The sequence below is a fragment of the Alexandromys fortis genome, unplaced genomic scaffold (genome assembly GCF_014885135.2).
Source record: "Alexandromys fortis isolate MF-2015 unplaced genomic scaffold, M_Fortis_MF-2015_v1.1 scaffold_100_1_3062724, whole genome shotgun sequence".
Classification (NCBI taxonomy): Eukaryota; Metazoa; Chordata; class Mammalia; order Rodentia; family Cricetidae; genus Alexandromys; species Alexandromys fortis.
The window spans coordinates 199,757-218,838 of NW_026067992.1; the positions used below are offsets into that span (position 1 = coordinate 199,757).

General features: G+C 49.4%; 1 protein-coding gene and 1 long non-coding RNA gene across 4 annotated transcripts in view; one reads left to right on the top strand and one right to left on the bottom strand.

Moving 5' to 3' along the window:
* Positions 1-3,399, top strand: part of LOC126512269 (uncharacterized) — a 14,521-nt gene extending 11,122 nt beyond the window's left edge. For both annotated transcript variants that reach the window (XR_007594978.1, XR_007594979.1), the window contains 3 exons: positions 291-415; positions 1,967-2,093; positions 2,181-3,399. This is a non-coding gene — a long non-coding RNA (uncharacterized lncRNA). The remainder of the gene's footprint in view (positions 1-290; positions 416-1,966; positions 2,094-2,180) is intronic.
* The window catches only part of Opa1 (OPA1 mitochondrial dynamin like GTPase), a 576,400-nt gene that overhangs the window by 131,946 nt on the left and 425,372 nt on the right, over positions 1-19,082 (bottom strand). The window lies entirely within an intron of this gene.

Below are 19,082 nucleotides of genomic sequence, written 5' to 3' on the forward strand. Positions count from 1 at the left end.
GAGAGAGAGAGAGAGAGAGAGAGAGAGAGAGAGAGAGAGAGAGAGAGAGAGAGAGAGAGAGAATACTAGCTCCAAAGTTCTGACTTCTCATCCCTGGGCAAGGGCTGATTTTGGAGGTCTCACGCCCTGTGGGCCATTCCACGGGAGGCCACAGTGGAGACCAAGTGTGTTAACGGCTTGTCTTTAAACGGTCACTAACTTTCCTCGTGCGGATTTATGGCTTGTATTAAGGGCTAGCTTTCCAGACCTGCTGGGAGGACCAACACTGCCTCTCCTTCTCCTCACTACAGGTTGCCTGGATGCAGGCCTCCTGCAAGGAGCCAGTTTCTGCACTGGCCCAGAGCCAATCCGTGCAGGGAAAGAAGCCCATCTCCACGTGGGCCACAGTGTTCTTCTGGATGCTTCCTTTAATGTGGTAAGTCAGAAATGTGGCCCCCAGGGCTTTAGTCTGTTTGGCTTTGAGGAGGTACAGCCAGCCCTACCTCTGCCCCAGGCACACCAGGCCTGGCTAAGGGGAGGATGCTTTCTGGGTGGACTGAGACCAGTCTGCAGGGTGATTTCAGTTTCTTTTCTTTTTCTCTAGTTCTCTGCCTCTCCCTCCCCTACAGGGTCTTATTATGTTGCTTTGACTGTCCTGGAACTCACTATGTAGACCAGGCTGGTCTCAAACTCACAGAGAACTGCCTAACCTTGTCTGCCTTCCAAGTGCTGAGATTGAAGGCATGCACCACTATGCCGGGCTTCATTTTCATTTATTCATTCCAAGTACTTCATAAAAAGATAGAACCAGCTTTGTTCCAGGTACCCAGGTCTTTGGTCCTATAGGACCTGAAGGGCAGGGAGGGCAGAGGATGATGGGTGGACCTTCTTTACCCACTGACACACAGAATCCAGAGAGAAGTGTGGCTCTGAGGATCTGGGGCCCTCAGACTGTGTGTGCATGAGTGTGTACTCATGTGTATAACATGGGACATGTGTGTGCCCATGCAGCCCTCCATAACCCACCTCTGCTTCTGTAGATTCAACCATGGCTGGAAAATATTTGAAGAACAACTGCACTGACTGTGTATATACTTTTCTTTGTCATTATTATTCCCTAAACAATACAGTATAGCAATCATTTATATAATATTCATGCTATTTTAGGTATTGTAAGTAGGCTTTAGAGGCTCTGGAGGACATGCTTAGCTTAGGTTTTATGCAAATACTGTGCCATTTAAATAATTTATATATTTCTTTTTTGAGACAGGAAATGGATGTCTGAGTTGGTCTCAAATGCCAGGGTTCAAACCTCTGCTTTGGGGATAGCGGGACTCCAACCACCCACACTCACCAGGCTCCTGTGCCATTTTATATAAGGAACCGGAGCACTCGCTGGTCTTGGTACCCGTCTCCCACAAACATGGAGAGAATGACATTTATGTAGAGAGTAAGAGAGATGAAATAAAGCCTGTCTAGCAAATCAGGTAAAATGTTACCACAATGTCATATGAGTCCAACATCTTTAGACAGTCTCTGTATTATTCTTTGCAACTTCAAATTTATTTATTCCAATTATTTTCTATGTTTTATTGTTTTAAAATTTATATCCAAGCCAGGTGGTGGTGGTGCCTTTGATCCCAGCACTTGGAGGCAGAGGCAGGCAGATCTCTGTAAGTTTGAGACCAGCCTGGTCTACAGAGTGAGTTCCAGGACAGCTCAGGCTACACAGAAAGGCCCCCATCTTGAAAAACAAAAGAAACAAACAGGTAGAGTGTACATAGCTTATTCAAGGACACGGAGCATACTAGCGGCTGGGCTTTGGAGGCCCTCGTCTAGGTGAACCTTACTTATCACATCCTCCAGTTTCCCGACCCGCCTGTTTTGACTCAGCTGAAAGACTAGTTTTTGAGGGCAGTTTTTGTTGAACACACACTCAGTCTGTGTGCCTCAGTTTCTCATGCTTTCCGTCCTTGTACCATGACAGACAGAAGTGAGTCATTTTTCACCTGACACCTGTGGCTCCTACTGGATTGTAAGCTCCTTGAGGACCCACTTCTCATTTCTGACTGAATCCCGAGGGCGCATAGAGACCAGAAAGACTGAGCGACAGGGTGAGTCACGGGCACACACGGGTGGACACGCCAACACGACTGTGCTCCTCTTTCTTTCAAAGTTTGATTGTTCTCTGTGCCAAGCAGATGTGAGGAGCAAGGCCTGAGCAGGGCCGTCCGCGGAGAAGCATGCTGTCTCTGGAAAGGACATCTGAGAACAAACGGCACCATTTGGGAAGGTAGGAGGATGGTTCCCCTTGGCCACCCACCCACAAAGGCTCTTCTGGGAGAGAATGAAGCTCTTGCATGCAGGTGACACGGGGATCCCCGAGATGGAGTAGCAGGGTGCAAGAGTGCCATCTTTCCAGAAATGAAAACAGCCTGCTAGCCACTCGGCATCATGTCTTCCTGCCCTGGGCCACTGCTGAGCTCCCTCCTTCCCATTGTGGATGAGCATCTACAACACAGACTGGACCTGCAGCTGCGTCTGTGCACAGCTGTGGGGAATGGAGACAAAGTGGGCGTAGGAGCAAGGGACAGGGCAGCTGTGGCCAGAGTGTGCCCACTAACCAAGGAATTGTCATTTTGCGTTTTCGATACTTACCACATCTCATACTCGAGCAAAGCATGAAGGCGAAGGTGAGTGCGTATTATGAAGTTTTCCAGTCTCCCGGCCCTCCCCGTCTCTTTATTCATCTGGTTGTCAGGTTTTCAAGATGACTGTAGTGGGAGGTTGTGAGCTTGAACAACCAGACGTGCATATGATGCTTGGCCCCGGCTATGCTCACCTTTCCCACGAGAGTCTGCGCCAGTGTCCTCAGTTGGGTTCTGTTAGCTGCATAGTGCGTCCCCATGTTGCTTGGGAAAATGCCCGTAGTGTTTAAAGAGCCAGGCTCCAGCCTTTGGGGAAAGCCTTTTGTTGTGGCAGGAACAAAGAGCATTGAGGCATATTGATGAGACATGAAGGAATGGTCACCACTAACCACACTGCAGTTCCACACATATGCTTGGTCCCTTCAAGACTGAGTACAAAGGTAAAATGCAAACTAGACTTTGAAGATTTAATGTTAAAATGTAAACCATCTTATTTAATACTGTTTTTAAACACTTATTTCAAGTTAAATCATATTTTAAATATACCAGCTATGTAAAATATGCGACAAGCTGGGGACTGGCGAGATGGCTCAGTGGTTAAGAGCACTGGCAGCTCACAACTGCCTGTGACTCCAGTCCCAAGGGATCTGACACCTTCACACCAAGGCACGTGAAGTAAAGTTAAGTAAATTATTATTTTTTAAATGTGACAAATCAATTTCACCCATTTTTTTTCTTACTTTTGTAATATGTGGCATTTAGACCATTTGAAATTCTGGACATAGTGTGTGCACATGTTTGCGTGTGTGTGTGCTTTTGTGCGTGTATTCAACACACTTCCATTGAATAAGTTCCCCTAGGGCCTAGAACCAGGTGCAGCTGAGGGTGGGAAAAGCTGGTGGGCAGGAAGGAAAAGCAAAGGAATAAGAAGGAACATGAGCAACGGCATGGGGTCCTCCAGGCTGGTCTGGGAGCACTGGGCTTCCACCTGCCTCATGGTGATGGATGAGCTGGAAGTTCCCAGGATCAGCCTCCTCTCCTCCGTGCCTCTGGTTCCCCTGTATGTAAGACCCTGAAGGGAGAAGAGGATGCCACTCCCAGGAGGGCAGGAGCATCCTTGCTTTGTCCCTGCTTGTTGCTGGCACCAAGTCGGTGCTCGCTGAGTAAATGAATGGGACCAGGAAGACAGAAATTCACCATTCTTCTTTCTGGGGAAGAGTAGGCTTGTGGAAGCATCCGGGCTTGGAGGTTCCTGATGACATCTTTGAAGATGCCTTCATCTATACATCCAAGGCTCCTAACAGAGGCGTGATGTGTCCAGGGCCCATGGGTGCTAACAGCAGACCAAGGGCCACCTCCAGTTTCTTCACTATATTGAAAAAGAATCATGACTGAGTGGAGTTTCTGCTCACCTTTGGCAACATGTACTTCACTGAGGGCCTGGCCAGGGCAGTCTCCTCCTTTCTGCCCTTTCTAGGACAGGTAATGGCCAGAGGAAGAATGGGCCCAGCAGGAACCCACTCATACCAAAGGCTCAGGTTGTTCAGTGCTCTCTCTCTGTGTGCTCAGGCGGGGCCCTGCCATCTCTCGGCCTCTTTTCCCTGGGCCTGAAGAATCTAGAGTCAACCCTGAGGGAGATTGGAGGAGCCCAAGGCTAGGCTCAGCAGCCACAGCCCCTAAATCATTCATGCAGGGGTGGGACAGGCCAAGCGGCACGGGAGGGATTTTCATAGATTATATTGAAAGAATTACAATGGTGCAGGAAAGGAGCCGGGTTCACTCCTGTGGGGACTGTGGGAGCTGGGCCTGGCTGCCTCTTTCTCTCTGGACAGCAGCACACATAGCTTTTAATAATTAAGTAACTTTAATTGTCCTGGGAAAGCTGAGCTTGCCTTGGGGCACACGGCACTAACTCATACTGTTACCAAGAGAGATTAACGAATGAGAACTGAGAAATGATTCTCTTTTTCAGGGCTCCTCACTGTTAAGACTTACTATCCAAATTTTAGAACCTCATGTATCTGCTTTGGGGGGTGGGAGGAAACCCAGGACCCAGAAACTAAGGCTTGTGAAATTAAACTCCATGCCTCTGCAAGGCAGTTTTTAAAACATCAGACAGGAAAATGTTACCATTTATTGATTCTATTCTGGTGATGGAACTTTATTCAAGACAGAAGAATTAATAAATAATAATACATTAATAAAAATGCATTCCTTTGAATGTATCTGTTGCTTAGAAATGATCTCACTTTAGTGTTTGGGAGTAACTCTTCTCTCTGGTCCTTTGAAAAACGTTCTGAAGCCTGTCATTTCAGACTATATACACAGATACCAACAATGTGATTGGCACATGGATATGCAGTAAATAATAGATGAACTAATGAGCACAGTAATGAAAGGAGGAAGGCTCTTTAAAAAAAGAGGATTGTCCTTCTACAAATATTCACGATCAATATGAAGGGCAAGCCTAGAGGAGAGGTCTGGAGTCCGGAAGAAAGGAGCCTGGGCTGGGGACCGGCATCAGGATAGACTACTGATGGCACAGCCAGGGAGGAAGGGCGGGGGAGCTTCAAAATTAGCATGAGAGTGGGTCTGTGGGTATAACTAATCGTCACTAATGTTTGATTGACTCCCCTGGACTGAGGCTGTTTCCTGACCAAGTCCCAGTGACGGGTGGCTCTTCCCTGGCCTTGTCTTCCACCTGCACCACAAGTATTTGTGTCCTAGACAATACAAATTGTGTCACATTGTAATTTCTGCAAGCACTGTCGCAGGCTCTATTCTCAGGGGTCAAGCAACACTGGCTGGATGCCTCTATGTTCCAGGTACCACAGCTCTAGGCCAGCGGTTCTCAACCTGTGGGTTGGGACCCCCTTGAGGGTTTGAACGACCCTTTCATAAGGGGCTGCCTAAGTCCATCCGAAAGCAGGGGTATTTGCATTGCGATTCAGAACAGTAGCAAAATTACAGTTGTGAATTATAAATTGCTACTTCAGTTGTGAATTATATTGTTATGGTTAGAGGTCACCACCACATGAGGAAATGTATTGAAGGGCCACAGCATGAGAAAGGTTGAGAACCACAGACAGAGAGAGACCTTAGTTTGAATCTGGAGTGTCCAATACTCCCCTCTGTCCGAGCCTCCGTTTCCTTATCTATGAAATGGGAATGATGGAACATGGATATAAACTCTTGGGGGGCGGGGCGGGAGGACAACAGTAGGAGTTCCTGGTCAGCTTTTCCCAGGAACCCATGTGGGGGTCATCTTAGGGCGCTTCTTTCCCTCTGTCTCATCTGAAGCTTCAGTTCTACCTCAGTTCCCACTCAGTGCCCCTCAGATTTGGCTCAGGGGGCCCCCTCTCTCGAATCTTAGACTAGGAGCTGGGAAGCCTTTTGTCCTGTGATGTCACCTTGACTGTGGACAGAGGCAGTGCCTGGGTGACTGTCCCCTGGCTGTCAGTTCCTGTTCTCAGAAAGGCTGGTGATAAACAAGGATACTGGCTGATTAAGCTCAAGGTAGGATTTCTCTCAGGCCTGTATAGGTCATGAATATAGAAGGCCACTTTCTTCCAGATGTTCTGTGACCCAGTGTCAGTTTGTGACTGAGCCTGTCACCTAAGGGAGAAGTAGAGAAGGGCCTTCAAGGAGTCACAGTGGAGCTCGAACACACGGAGGTTCCACTGTGGAAAGCGACACTGAGCATTGAGGTGCCTGGTGCCGGGGGTGGGGGGGTGGGGGTGGGGGATGGGGGAGCACCGGGGTGTGCGGCTGGCCAGGCTCAGCAGTGGCGGATTAGAGTCATTCTGTGTAAGAGGAAATGGCTGACTGGGAACGCTGCTCAGGGAGAGCAGACTCTGCAAGCAGCTGGTGCTCCCAGTTGTTACTATAACTGGAATTACTAATAATGACCACGGCCCGCCAACCTGTTCCTAGTATTAGCTATTGTGAAGAATGTGTGTGTTTCTTTTATCAAAACTGCAGCAATGCAGATGGTTGCTGCCCTGTGATTCCTTAACTTCTAGACCTGCCATGGAGCCATCCCCTAACAAAACACAAAGGGCAGTCCCAATCAGGGTTTCATTTTATTTAATCATTAAACTTTTTCCCTTTAAAAACATTTTTATTTTATGTGTATGGGTGTTTTGCCTGCATGCATGTTTGTGTGCCACGTATGTGTAGGTCCGGTAGAGGCCAGAAGAAAGCTTTGGATCCCTTGGGACTGGAGTTACAGACAGTTGTGAGCTGCCTTGTAGGTGCCGAGAACTGAACCCAGGTCCTGTGGAAGAGCAGCCAGTGCTCTTAACCTCTGAGCCATCTCTCCAGCCCCCAGAAATGTGTAGCCCAGGAGGGCCTTGAACTCATATTATTCCCCTGCCTCCAACCCTTCAGCACATCCTATTAGAATGTGCTACTACACTGGTTTAATCTATTTTGTTTTGCTTGTTTGTTGCCTTATCAGAGAAGCCTGGAATGATCTGTTACTGGAATCTGGTGCTGCGGAGATTGCTACGGGAAGAACATTGAGACATAAAAGTTCTGTCCTTAGTCTTCTAATTAAATTAGTTGCTTGACTTGGGGCAAGTGCCACTGTCATTGGGGACCTTAGTTTCTGCCAGTCAGAACCACAGAGCTCTATCTGGTGTCTAGCATCCCTCACAAGATGCCTGTCTCTCACCCGCTTAGGACTCCCCAAATTCCAGGTGCAGTAGGGCACCACAGAACAGGACTGTCCCAGCTGCGGCTGTGGGTAGGACAGCCAGGTTAGGTGATGGGGTAAGTCTCTCTCCTTGCAAGTCTCTGTGATGCAACACTGAACTCAGGCAAGTCAGGCCTTGCTCTCCCCAGGATCCAGAGTGATTCAGGGTCTGTAGCGTGGCTTCTCACTGCAGATGCGCTGCAGACACCTTTCTTGGCAATGGTTTTAACAAGGGCTCTGGAAATGTCTCGTTACTCATCTGTTTTGCAAGGGTGGCAAGCGCTCAGAGAGAAGGAGGCAGCTAGCGTGGCTTCCTTCCTGAATTAATGACTTCAGCCTCACGAATGACTCATCAGGTCTATGCCCAGGAGAACTGGGTGGTGGAGGTGGGGCCTGGGGTGGCAGCCAGAGGGATGGTGTCAGGGGTCGGGTGTGTGTCCCCGTCCTCCACTGGATGCCTGTGGGTCTTGATGCTCAGTATGGGGGTCAGAACTGAGGCCAGGTGTCCTAGCCAGATACCTAACCCTGCTGACTACTCGGGTGTCTCAAAGTTCTCCTCTGGTCTTAGCTTCAGCCATGGGGAGGAAGCTAAACTGTGAGAAAGATGTCCAAGGCGAGGGCTGAGTACATGTTGTCCAATAGATTCTGCAGTATACCTAAGAGGACCGTTTCCTAGTGACCTTTCTCTGAGAGAAGGCATCAAGGTGGTGTTTGGGATAAGAACTAGAGATGAAGGGCTTCTTCAAGGGATAGCTCTGAACTCTCTGGCTGGTGGTTTCATCCCTCTTCTATCAGCTTATTGTAGACTTCAGGGCCAATGGAGATGGGGCTGAATTGACCTGTCTGGGGCTTCATTCTGTTACTCCTTACAGAAGGTGCCTCTTCCAGGCCTGCCTCTGGCCCAGGCCCCTGCTTTCCAGTGGGTGTTAGACAGCTATTTGTAATGGCCGGAGGCCATGCCCATATTGTCACACCCCTGCAAATTGCAAGTGGGCTTTACAGGACAGGCCTCCCCTGGCCTTTATCAGAAGAGCCCTAAACTGTGCTCCTTTAATTTGGGAGCTGGTGTCCCTACTTCCTATTCTCCTGGGTTCAAGTTGAGTTCTCCCCACCCTCCTAGACCCTCTGAGAAAACGATTCCTTTCCCACTAGCTCCTTGCTGGGGCCTGTGGCGTTCCATAGTCTGTCAAGGATCGAGAGGCCACCATGTCACCTGGGTGCTTGATTGTTGACTAGACGGATGGTTGCTAACCTGGTCAAGCCTATCTGACCGTAAAAGTTGGAAAACTGCGCTCGCTCCATCTACCATCCCTGGATGCAGCCCCACTTTCTTTGGAACAATGACAGCAAATGTCACCAAGTCTGAACAGACCTGGCACTCCGTCATCTTCCGGCAGTGGTATGTGCAGTCTCCTCGGAGAAAATCTTCAGGGATTCGGAGCAAGGCTACCTGGTTGGGCTTTCTCTAGGGGTGTCCCCACAGTCTCGCTTTATGTGTTCAGAGTGGACCAGAGAGACTCTCCCCAGGAGGGAAGTGGGCCTCTGCTAAACAGGAAGTGAAACCCAGAGGTTTGTAATATATGGAGGAGTTAAGGGCTTGAAATAAGGTGTCCTGAAGAAAGACCCCCATCTGAGCTTTGGGTCTGGGCAGCTGCCTCTTCTCCTGCTTCCTGCGCTGCTCTCCCCACCCCCACTTAGGGCTGAGGGAGCAGAAGCCCGGCTCCTCTGTGCGGAGATAACGTCAATCTGAGTAACTGAACCAGCACGTGCATTTCCTGAGACAAGGGCGAAAACCAATGCGTTACACACTAAGGTCATCGATCTGGCTGACAGAGAGATTTTTTTTTCTTTCCCTTTTCCCCTTTTTAATCTCTTCTGTTCTGTACTCTGTCCCCTCCTTCCCCCCCCCCCCCTTTGCTGTGCTTTTTAGCACCAAATGACTGCAATCACAGGGCATGGGCAGTGTTTTTCTCTTTAGAAATCCTTTTCCAGGCAACTACGTAAAAGATGTTTTCATACTCTGGGCTGAATGGGAGGCGAGGGATTAAAAAAAAGGCTTAGCTCCCAAGTTGAATATTTTCCTGCAAACAGCCATGTGAATAGAAATGCCCGGCTTGTGGGGCTTGCTTGAGAGACTCGTGGCATCCTGCCTGCTGAGCTTGAAGGCCTGACAAGCTGGAGGAGGTGGGGGTGGGAGCCCCGATGGCTGAGCAAATGGCGTATGGGAAGGGCAAGAGCGCTGTGTGCCAGAAGATGGGGCAGCAAGGAGTACTTGCTGGGAGCACTCAGTAGGCTCTCCTAGAAGGGGCTCCTCAGATCCTAATGGTATGTAAAGATACAGACAAAGCAAGATGCCAGCCCACTGATACCCTCGGAACCGCTCGACGGGAGAGGCCGGCATTGTCACTTAGGCACTCTGAACCAGCTGGTGAGGTTCATCCTTGCCAACATAACACCCTGTAACAGTAGTGACTTAGAAAGGAATTGCGACCATTTAGGGTACTCATCCCAGCCCAACTCCCCTCCACCAAGGCACTGGGAGGTGGGAGGTGGGGGGCAGAGATGGCCAGGACTTCTGCAGAACCACCCAGCAACTGCAGGGTAAATTGTTGGGTCTTACTGGGGAAGCGAGGGTGGGGGCTGAGTCAGATCTGCTGTTCTTTATCTATGGGTGACAGAGAGGGCAAAGCAGACGCGCTCATGAAAGGCTGCCTGGGCTAGATCCAAACCAAAAGAAGTGTGAATAACTGTCTTTCTAGAATGTGCTTCAAACATCCACACCAGGGGAGCATGTGACTGAAAATATCCCTTGCGTCTGTAGTTTCAAGGAGAGCCCCCTTACCCCAGCTCTTACTTGTTCTTGTTTTCAGATGCATTCTTGATGGCACAGTCACAAGCTTGACTTTTAGCACATAAGTTTTAAAGGTTGCACGGTAATAGCTATTGTCTATTTGCTTGTTTGGAGACAAGGTCTCGCACTGTAACTCTGGATGGCCAGGTGCTCAGAGCAATCATCCTGTCTCAGTTTTCCGGCGCTTTCATTACACCCGTGAATCAAAACACCCAGCTCCTTCTTTTCTGGTCATCAGTGCCCCCCAGGGGCGGGGCTAATAGGGACTCAGAAAGCTGAACTGGCCTGCTCCAGCCCTCCTTCCTAGGTAATGAAGTTGACCTGCAGTGACCTGCGAAGTTGAGGCTCTTTCAACAGCTTCCAGGATGACCTGGGACTGTATTAGACTTTGCCCCAACAAGACGCGCTGCCATGCCAGGAGTGGGAAGGATTCCAGGGAAGAAGGCTCGGGGGAGAGGCGAATTGCTCCATTCCTGTCTCCAAAGTCAGTATAGGCGGTTTGCCCCACTTCACATGTTAGTGATGAGCCCTCGCTGGGTCAGGGAAGGTGGGACAGTGCCTAAGGCGGGCAGAGCAGTGGCACACTGAATACTCTCAACACTCTCGTATCTTTTGTTTTCTTTTGAGACAGGGCCTACGTATTCCTGGATGTTCTGGAACTTGCTCTGTAGACCAGGCTGGCCTCCAACCCACAGAGACCATTCCTGGCATGTGCTCATATTTTAGTCCTAGAACCCGTGACTATGCTACCATGGGCAAAGAGAAATAAGGACTTCGGATGGAGCTAAGAGTGCTAGTGAGATGGCCCAAGATAGGGGCGTTAGCCTGGACTTTTTGGATGACCCTGGGCCATCCCAAGAGTCCTTGTAATAAAAGGGGGAGTGGGGTTAGAGTCAGAGACACACTGTGTGAGAAAGACTTGAATGCCCATGGCTGCTTTGGAAGACAGAGGTGGGAACAACTAACCAAGGACTGCAGGAGAAGCTGGGGTAGGCAGCAAAAGATTCTCTCTTGGAACCTCTAGAATGAAAACACTTCCTGGCCAACACCTTGAGTTGGCCCAGCCATGTTGGACTCCTGGCTCCAGTATATGTATATATATGTGTGTGTGTGTGTGTGTATGTATGTATATGCACATATGCATACATATGTACCATAAACACATATACTTATATGTGTGTATATATGCAATGTATATATGGTATATACACTTTTTTTTTCAATACAGGGTTTCTCTGTAGCTTTGGAGCCTGTCCTGGAACTAACTCTTGTAGACCAGGCTGACCTCGAACTCATAGAGATCCGCCTGCCTCTGCCTCCTGAGTGCTGAGATTAAAGGCATGCGCCACCACCGCCCGGCTTAGTATACATCCTTATATACTATACACACACATATCGCAATGTTGTTTTAAGCCACTAATTTGTAGTGATTTGTCATGGAAGTGATAGGAACTAAACACAGGGTTAGTACCAGCAGGCTCCCAGCAGGTGTAGCCTATGCCCTGGATCCCAGAGACAGAAACCCGGTAGCAGGGTCCATGCTTCCAAGCTTCCCTCCTCCAGCTCCCTCTCCCTGTAGCCAGGAGGCAGTTCAGCTGCTTGTCGACTCACACCAGCAGCTCGCCTTGGGTTGACAGCACACACACCTCTCAGCCTGTGCTCTGTGAAAGCAACACCTACTCACACACATCCTCAGCCATGACCACCAGAAGACAGAAGCCTGTAGGTTAACTTCCCTCCTCATTTATGGGGTGGACACCTCTAGGGTATGTTTCTCAGAGTTTTTTAGAGGTTGCCAAGGAGCCAGGCCTTGCTTTCTCTTGAGGTAGCTGCCTCAGTAATGGCTCCTTGTATGAATCTCCTATGTTTCACTCTCAAACTACTCCACTCCCGATCCTTGGGGTTGCCCCAGAACAAACATCTGTATGTGAGCCTTTGTATATACAGAGGAAACTGCTAAAACAACATGCCTCAGCATAGCAGCAGTCCATGTCATATCGCACTTGCTCAGAAGGGTACCCCCTGCCCAGTCCCCCAGAGCGGAAAGGAACTCCTGTGGAGGCTGTGGTGTTAGTGCCCTGAGACTTCCAGAAAGTGTGGCATGAACACACCTCTGACCTCAGATGCTGGCAGAGGCTCAGAGGACACTCGTGGTTTAGTTTGGAGATGGCCGATAAAGTCTACAGGATGCTTTTGAGGCCCTTGACTCCTGGCTGTTCAGTTGCTTGGGTCCTGTGACTCTGGTGAGCCTCCCTCAGAGAGCAGCCAATGGTCCGATCAACAGATGTTCTTCTGATGAACTTAATTGCATCATTAGCAGCCTGGCTACAAAATGGGTGATTTGAGAGCTGCTGGGAAGTGGGGGAGCCTCCAGGGCAGCTGTTCCCAGGACTGAGCATGCTTTTGCAGTGGGTCCTTCCTGTCCCCCACCCCCACACTGGCCTCTCCAATTCCGAGGCTTTCTCACCAGCCAGAACCAGAACAGATGGAAACAGACCTCGTGGGCATCTCCAGCTGATGTGGATTTCACAGCGGGCGGAAGAGTGAGAGAAGCAGACAGCATAGCCCCTTCCCACGGCCACTTGGGAGGTCACACTGTCCAGCTGTCCACCCTCACTCCTGTGAAAGGAGTAGGACTTGAGACTTTGGGGTCCAGTGGTGTTGGAGGGGGCAGGGAATGGAGAATCTACATGCACACACTTCTCCAGGGCATTGCAGATTGAAACCTGAGTTCCAAGGAGCCATGGAGGTTGGAGGAAGCAGGGAGCTAGCCTTAGTACTTTGTCCAGAACAGCCCTTAGTTCAAGCCTTACTGTTCAGCGAACTGTGTACAAGGCTGGACTCCCCACTAGTTGCATGATGGTAATTCTCCAGCCCCCATTCTCTGCTCACTAGCTTCTGCCCTTTTCTCTCGCCCATACCTCCATCCTTCTTCCTGGATGCCCAGATACCCCAATTCTCTCAGACACTCTCCACAGCTGGCTTGCCGGTGACCTCTCCTTCCCCTGAAGTCTCCTGTCTCTGTTGTCCGAATGGAACGGATCGCATTATGTCTGGGACAGTTCCTTCTGTACTTAGCCACGTCTTTTCATTGTGCAGGTCCTTCTTAGACCAGGGATGACATTGTCTTGGCTCCATAGTTGTCGTGGACATGTATGGTTCTATTTTGTTTCTTTCATGTATGTACCAAAGCCAACATCAAATGTTCTTTCTGAAGATTGGCATGAGCTCAGTCTATTGTAACAAAATGGTCACAGGCCGGTGGTTCAAATCACATCTATTTCTCATGATTCTGGAGGCTGGGGAGCCCAAGTTCAAGGTGACAACCCGTATTGCCCCTGGTAAGGGCTCTTCTAGGCTTGCAGAAAGCCATTTTCTCACTGTATCCTGACATGACAGAGAAGGGGACTCTAGCTGCTTCCTCTTCTGAAAGGGCACCGCTTACATCATGGGGGATCCCCCTTCATCACCTCATCTGCACCCAGTTCAGCCTCCACACAGAACACTAGGATCAGGCTTCAGCCTATGAGGGGAGCAGAAATGTCCAGTTGCTAAAAGCCTCTAGCTTGTGACTGCAATAACCTCCAAATTCACCTGCTAATCTGCTAAAGAACACTCCTGCAATGTATTCTGTGTGACAGGCATCAGCTGGGGAATGGGGAGAGGTCAGGAATGAGTAACCCAGACCCTGTCAGTTGCTGCCACCATGTATCAGCAGAACCAAGATGGATTTATTCAGGAGAGGGTCATGCTACTGACAGCTGCCCCAGGGTAAAGGCCTGTCACCTACTCCAGGCAAGTTTCAAATACAGTCTTGGGGGGGTCACCAGGTGAGAACCAAGAAACCACTTCGGCTTTCCAGCTGGTCTGGATATGGTCTTATTCAGGTTTGTATTGAATTTTGATTGTTTGCAAAAATCTCAAGTATTCCATCCTGGCCTCTAACTCACTGTGTAGCTGAGGATGGCCTTGAACTTCTGATCCTTCTGTTCCACCTCCCCAGAGCTGGGATTAAGGTGTGTTCTGTACCATACAGTGCTAGGGAACAAACCCAGGGCTAGCACTGTGCATGTGAGGCTTCACTCCAGCCTGTCTTCTTCAGATCTTCCAAACCCCCAGTGCGCAAATCCCTAAGCCTCTACTGGGTGGTGGTGGTGGGTATAGACAGAGTTTGTAATGACCAACAGTCACTCCTGGACACATACAGTCATTAACATTTGTTTAAATTAAATAAAAGGTAATGAAATTAACCAACCCAGTTCTGTCCTCACATCAGCCAAGTCTGTGAGGATCAGCAGGCATAGGGCTATCCCCAGGCTGTGGATACTTGTTCCTTTTAGCTCTCAAAATGCCTCGAGAACAAATGAGAGGGGCCTAAGTACAAGAGGAGAAATATTAGCCACGGCGTCCAAATTCTAATCTCTTCTGTTCCTGGGAGGCCTGTCCTTCCCCAGAACAGTCTTGCTGGTCTGGAGGGACTGTGAAAAAGCCTGTGTCCGAGGACTCCTTGGGTCATCCACAGCAGCTGTCCAGTGAATTACAGGGCATCTCAGGGGCAGTCCACACGCCCAGGTCTCCATGCCAAGGGCCAGTGTTTGCAGACGGAGGAGGAAGCTCTCACAGACACCATCCTTTTCTTCCCTCAGATCTTCCTGTCCTATGCACACACAGTAGTAGACCTGGAGAGAGGAGAGATCCAGGTTCTTTTTGTCTGTGTGTAAAATATGCCAAGAACTTAATGAAGTGACTAGGCCAAGTCTGTTTCAATAAAAATCTTTTTACGCTGCTGGGCAGTGGTGGGGCACACTTCTAATTCCAGCACTCGGGAGGCAGAGACAGGTGGATCTCTGTGAGTTTGAGGATAGCCTGGTCTACAGAGTGAGTTCCAGGACAGCCAGGGCTATACCGAGAAACCCTGTCTTGAAAAGTCAAACGACAAACAAACCAACAAAAATCTTTTAATGGAGCCATGGTCAACTGAGTCGGTTAACAGGCTTCTCTTTCGGGCTCTATCTTTAAGTTTGGATCAATCCTCGGAGGCCTTCCTATGGTAGGTAGACTCTGAGCTGAGGGGCACAGAGATAATCTTAAAGAGCACTAGTGGAAGGCTCTTTAGGTCCATGGTGGAGCCGCTGCTCACATCAGTCTACCATGCAGAGTGTGGTCAATGCTGGAAGTGGGGCCTCATGGAAGTGTCAGTGGAGAAACACACAACCTTGTTGGGCACTTTGCCAAGAACCTTCAGAACACCCCTCTGTCCAGTAGGGTGGCACAAGGGTGTTCTTTCCTCAGACTTCCCACCAATTTGAGTGTCCTTGGCAACTGTCACTTCATAGGCATGTGGGGATTCCCACTTCTGCCCTCCTAGCCTCATATATTCCTGTTCCCTGGGTGGAGTCCATATCTTGTGCCCGAGTGAACACCAGTCATTAAAAAGGCCCTGAAGAGGTTGGTCTAGACTCTCTTGTATGGGGAAACTGAGGCCCGAAGAAGGGAAGCAGCCTCCTTTGAGCCCCCATGAAGCAAAGCAGGGACTCAGCTTATCCTGAAAACCCTGGTGTCTGCAGTCTTGTTCTTCTAGCATTGGAAGGAAAGAGGGAGGGGGTTCCTGCTGCCTGCTGCACATTCTCTGGGATGATCTGTCAAGGGAGGGAGGGAAAAAAAAACCCAACCACGAACAAGCCATCCATTCTTGTCTGGGCCGTTTTCCCATGTCAGGAGCAGACTGCACTGAGAAATTTAGGTTTCCCCCTTTCATGTCTCCTTGCCCAGCACTGTGCACAAAATGCCTTTCTTCTGCCCACTTTCCTTTGCCGGGATCCTGACCAAAGCTACAGAAAAAGAATCTTTTAAAGATATATATATATATATATATATATCTCGATACACATTCCGCTCCCGACAGCGGCCGGGAACTGTAGTGTCTCTTAATTACTCAGGAAGTGACAGGGTCAAGAGGTGTCTGCAAGCTGCCTTGTGGTTCTGGCCATTGATTCTCAACACTGGCGCTGCTGGAGAGCAGAGCCACAGCCCGTGGGGTTTTGTCCACTGTTTGAGTTTCTCTTTTCTTTCTTCCCCACTCACTCTTTATTTTTTCTTAATTTGAAAAGAAACTTCTGCCATTTGGGGTGTTGATTGTACATTTATAAAGGCGGGAGATCTTTGAGGTCGGCTGAGCTGCCATAATTGCCACCTGGGCACCAGGAGAGCAGGCCATGGTCTTTCAGAGAGCCATCTCTGGTGCATCCCCCCCCCCCCCGCCCCCGCCGCCTACTTCCTGGTCTTGCAGAGAGCCATCTCTGGTGCATCCTTCCCCGCCCTGGCACCTGTCTTCACTTTCTTCCAATTATCTTTGGGTTTTCCAAGGAAAAAAATGACAATAAAAAATGAGCTGGGTGGTGGCTGCATACACCTTTAATCCCAGCACTTGAGAGATGAGAGGTAGGCAGATCTCTGTGAGTTCGAGGCCAGCCTGATCTGCAAATCGAGCTCCAGGAAAGCCAGGGCTACACAGAGAAACCCTATCTTGAAAAACAAAACACAATAAAGCAGAAAGAATACCCACAGTCACTGGGTGTCCTTATGATGTACGCTTAAGCCGTGTTCTTTCTTAGTCACAGTTCAAGGCAGAGGCAGCAGTAGTTTATCAGGGAGAGATGAAGTTTGTAACTACGGCCATACATCAGTTATAATCCAAAACAGAACTAAAGACATTTCTGGAAACTGTGGATCCAAGTCTGAGAAACTCCTGGAACAAGTGCTGTTAAATCATATTTTGACTTAAAGGAGCTGGGTGTCAGGGTGTCCCAAAACTCAGTGGTACCCAGAGTGCGTCTGACGATCTGGTTCTTTAGTGAGAACTACAGAGAATGTGTATTTCCACAGCACGGGGACATGGCTAGTTCTCTGTGTGGTTGTAGGGGAGCTTTTCAAGACATTGCCAAGTCCTAGCATGAGTTAGTAAGTCCTGCTAAGAAAGGAAGTCGAGCCAACAGTGTGAAGGGAGGCCTCCAGTTCTCCACTTTCCAGATGTGTCTTGTGTGCAGATGCTCAGGATTTGTCCAACGCTCTGGGTGGGGGGTGTGGGGGTGTGGGGGCCAGGGGGAGAGGAACGTTTCCTTCTTTTTACATATGAGACCATGAGTAGTGCAAAGGTTTCACAAAAAGAAGACTCAAGACTCATTCTAAGGCTGGAGAGATGGCTCAGTGGTGGTTCAGACCACTGGCTGCCCTGGCAGCGGACCTGGGTTCCCAAGCCCAACAAGGATGCTCACAACCATCTATACCTCCAGTACACCTGGACCATTGAAGGCACCGGGTATGTATGCGGTCCACAGACATACAGAGATGTAGAACACTCACACACGTAAACAACATGAAAAGATAGGAAATATTAGTTCTGAGGAGCAGGTGAAGGTGAGTGGTCGATGGTGCTCCAGAGGGTCGGAGGGCAGGAAGGCAGCCATCTTTACAATGGAGGCTTGAAGAAGAGGGAAGTCAAGAGTTGAGGGTCCTGAAGAGACAAGACAATGAACAGCACATTTGGCTATGGGAAAGCACATGGAAATAGGTGGAAATAAATGGAAGCCCCGTGCGTCACATGAAGTTTCACCAGGGTTTCCTGTTCATCTCCAGAGTTCTACAAGAAGCTTTATAAAGACAGAAAGTCAGGGAGACGTAATGTCCTTAAGAGACTAAGTAAGGGGGAGAGTAGACGGGCACAGAAGGAGACAAAAAGCCTGCCTACATTCCTGAGCCTGGCCTTGCTTCCTTGCCCTCTCTTTTAGAATCACACTGATGGCAGGTGGAGGTCCTGGCAGGGGCCCAGGTCAAATGGCCTTCCTTCTTGGGCTGTGGGGTGTAGAGGATGCACTGACAGACTCCAGAGGCTTGGGTGTGAACTAGACCTAGCTCCTCACTAGTGTGTGATGTTCAGGGCTGCTCAGAGAGCGTCACCGAAGGGCTAGCGTAAGGACTCAGTGGAGTATGAACGAGAAAATAGCCGAAGCCTGACATCTTTCCCTGGCCTATGCTTTCAAAGCTTCACACTTCATCCTGAAAACAGATCCCACCCCAAGGAGCACTGCTCCTATTCTATAAAGACGAAGCTTGAACTCCAGTTCCTCGAACTCAGCACATCAGCTGCCGTCAACAGGGTCACTTTTTGTGTTTGGACAGCTAGTAGAATTCTGGGAGACGGGGATTCCTCGCTGACCTGGGCTGTGAAGTAATGGCCATATCTCCCTGGGTCTGCTTCAAAGTACATTTCCATAGGAGAGGGACAGAAGCTTGCAAATGGGGGGAGGAGAGAGTGGGAGGGGAACGTGAGGGGTGAGAGACCTACCTAAGAGTCATTTTGCAAGTACGAAAAAAGGATTCCTCAAAAAACGGGGGGGGGGGCAGGAGGAGAAGAAAAACGAACTAGGCTGAGGGAAGAGCCGTCTAGCTGGCCCGGCTGCCTTCTTCCGGATGCTCAGTCTGGAAGGGACCCGTTCTGCCCTGTGGCCAGCGGAACTAGTAACCACAGAAAGCGGCAGAGCAAATAATGCTTTGTTGGTTTTTCTAAAAGAAAATAAGAGAAAGCCAGTTTACTCCCTGGAGCCCCTGCTGTGAGGCAGCTGCCTCATGGCCCCCACGTTGGTCTGTGACCCCCTGCTTCTAAGGGCTTGCCACTTGTGATGAATTAGAAACAAAAAGTCTAACTTTATTTTATAAAAGCTCCGATCACAAGGGTTCTACACTGGCTGAAAGGTTTTTGTTTTCCTCCCTCCAGTGTCAGAAATTGGGCCCTGGGCTCTTCATAAGCCAGGACATTGTGTTACAGTCCAATCTGAGCAACACACAGTAGGTCCACATAGTTCTGTTATTACAGAAAGTTCTTCTCAGTCAGTCTTATCTCCCCACCCCT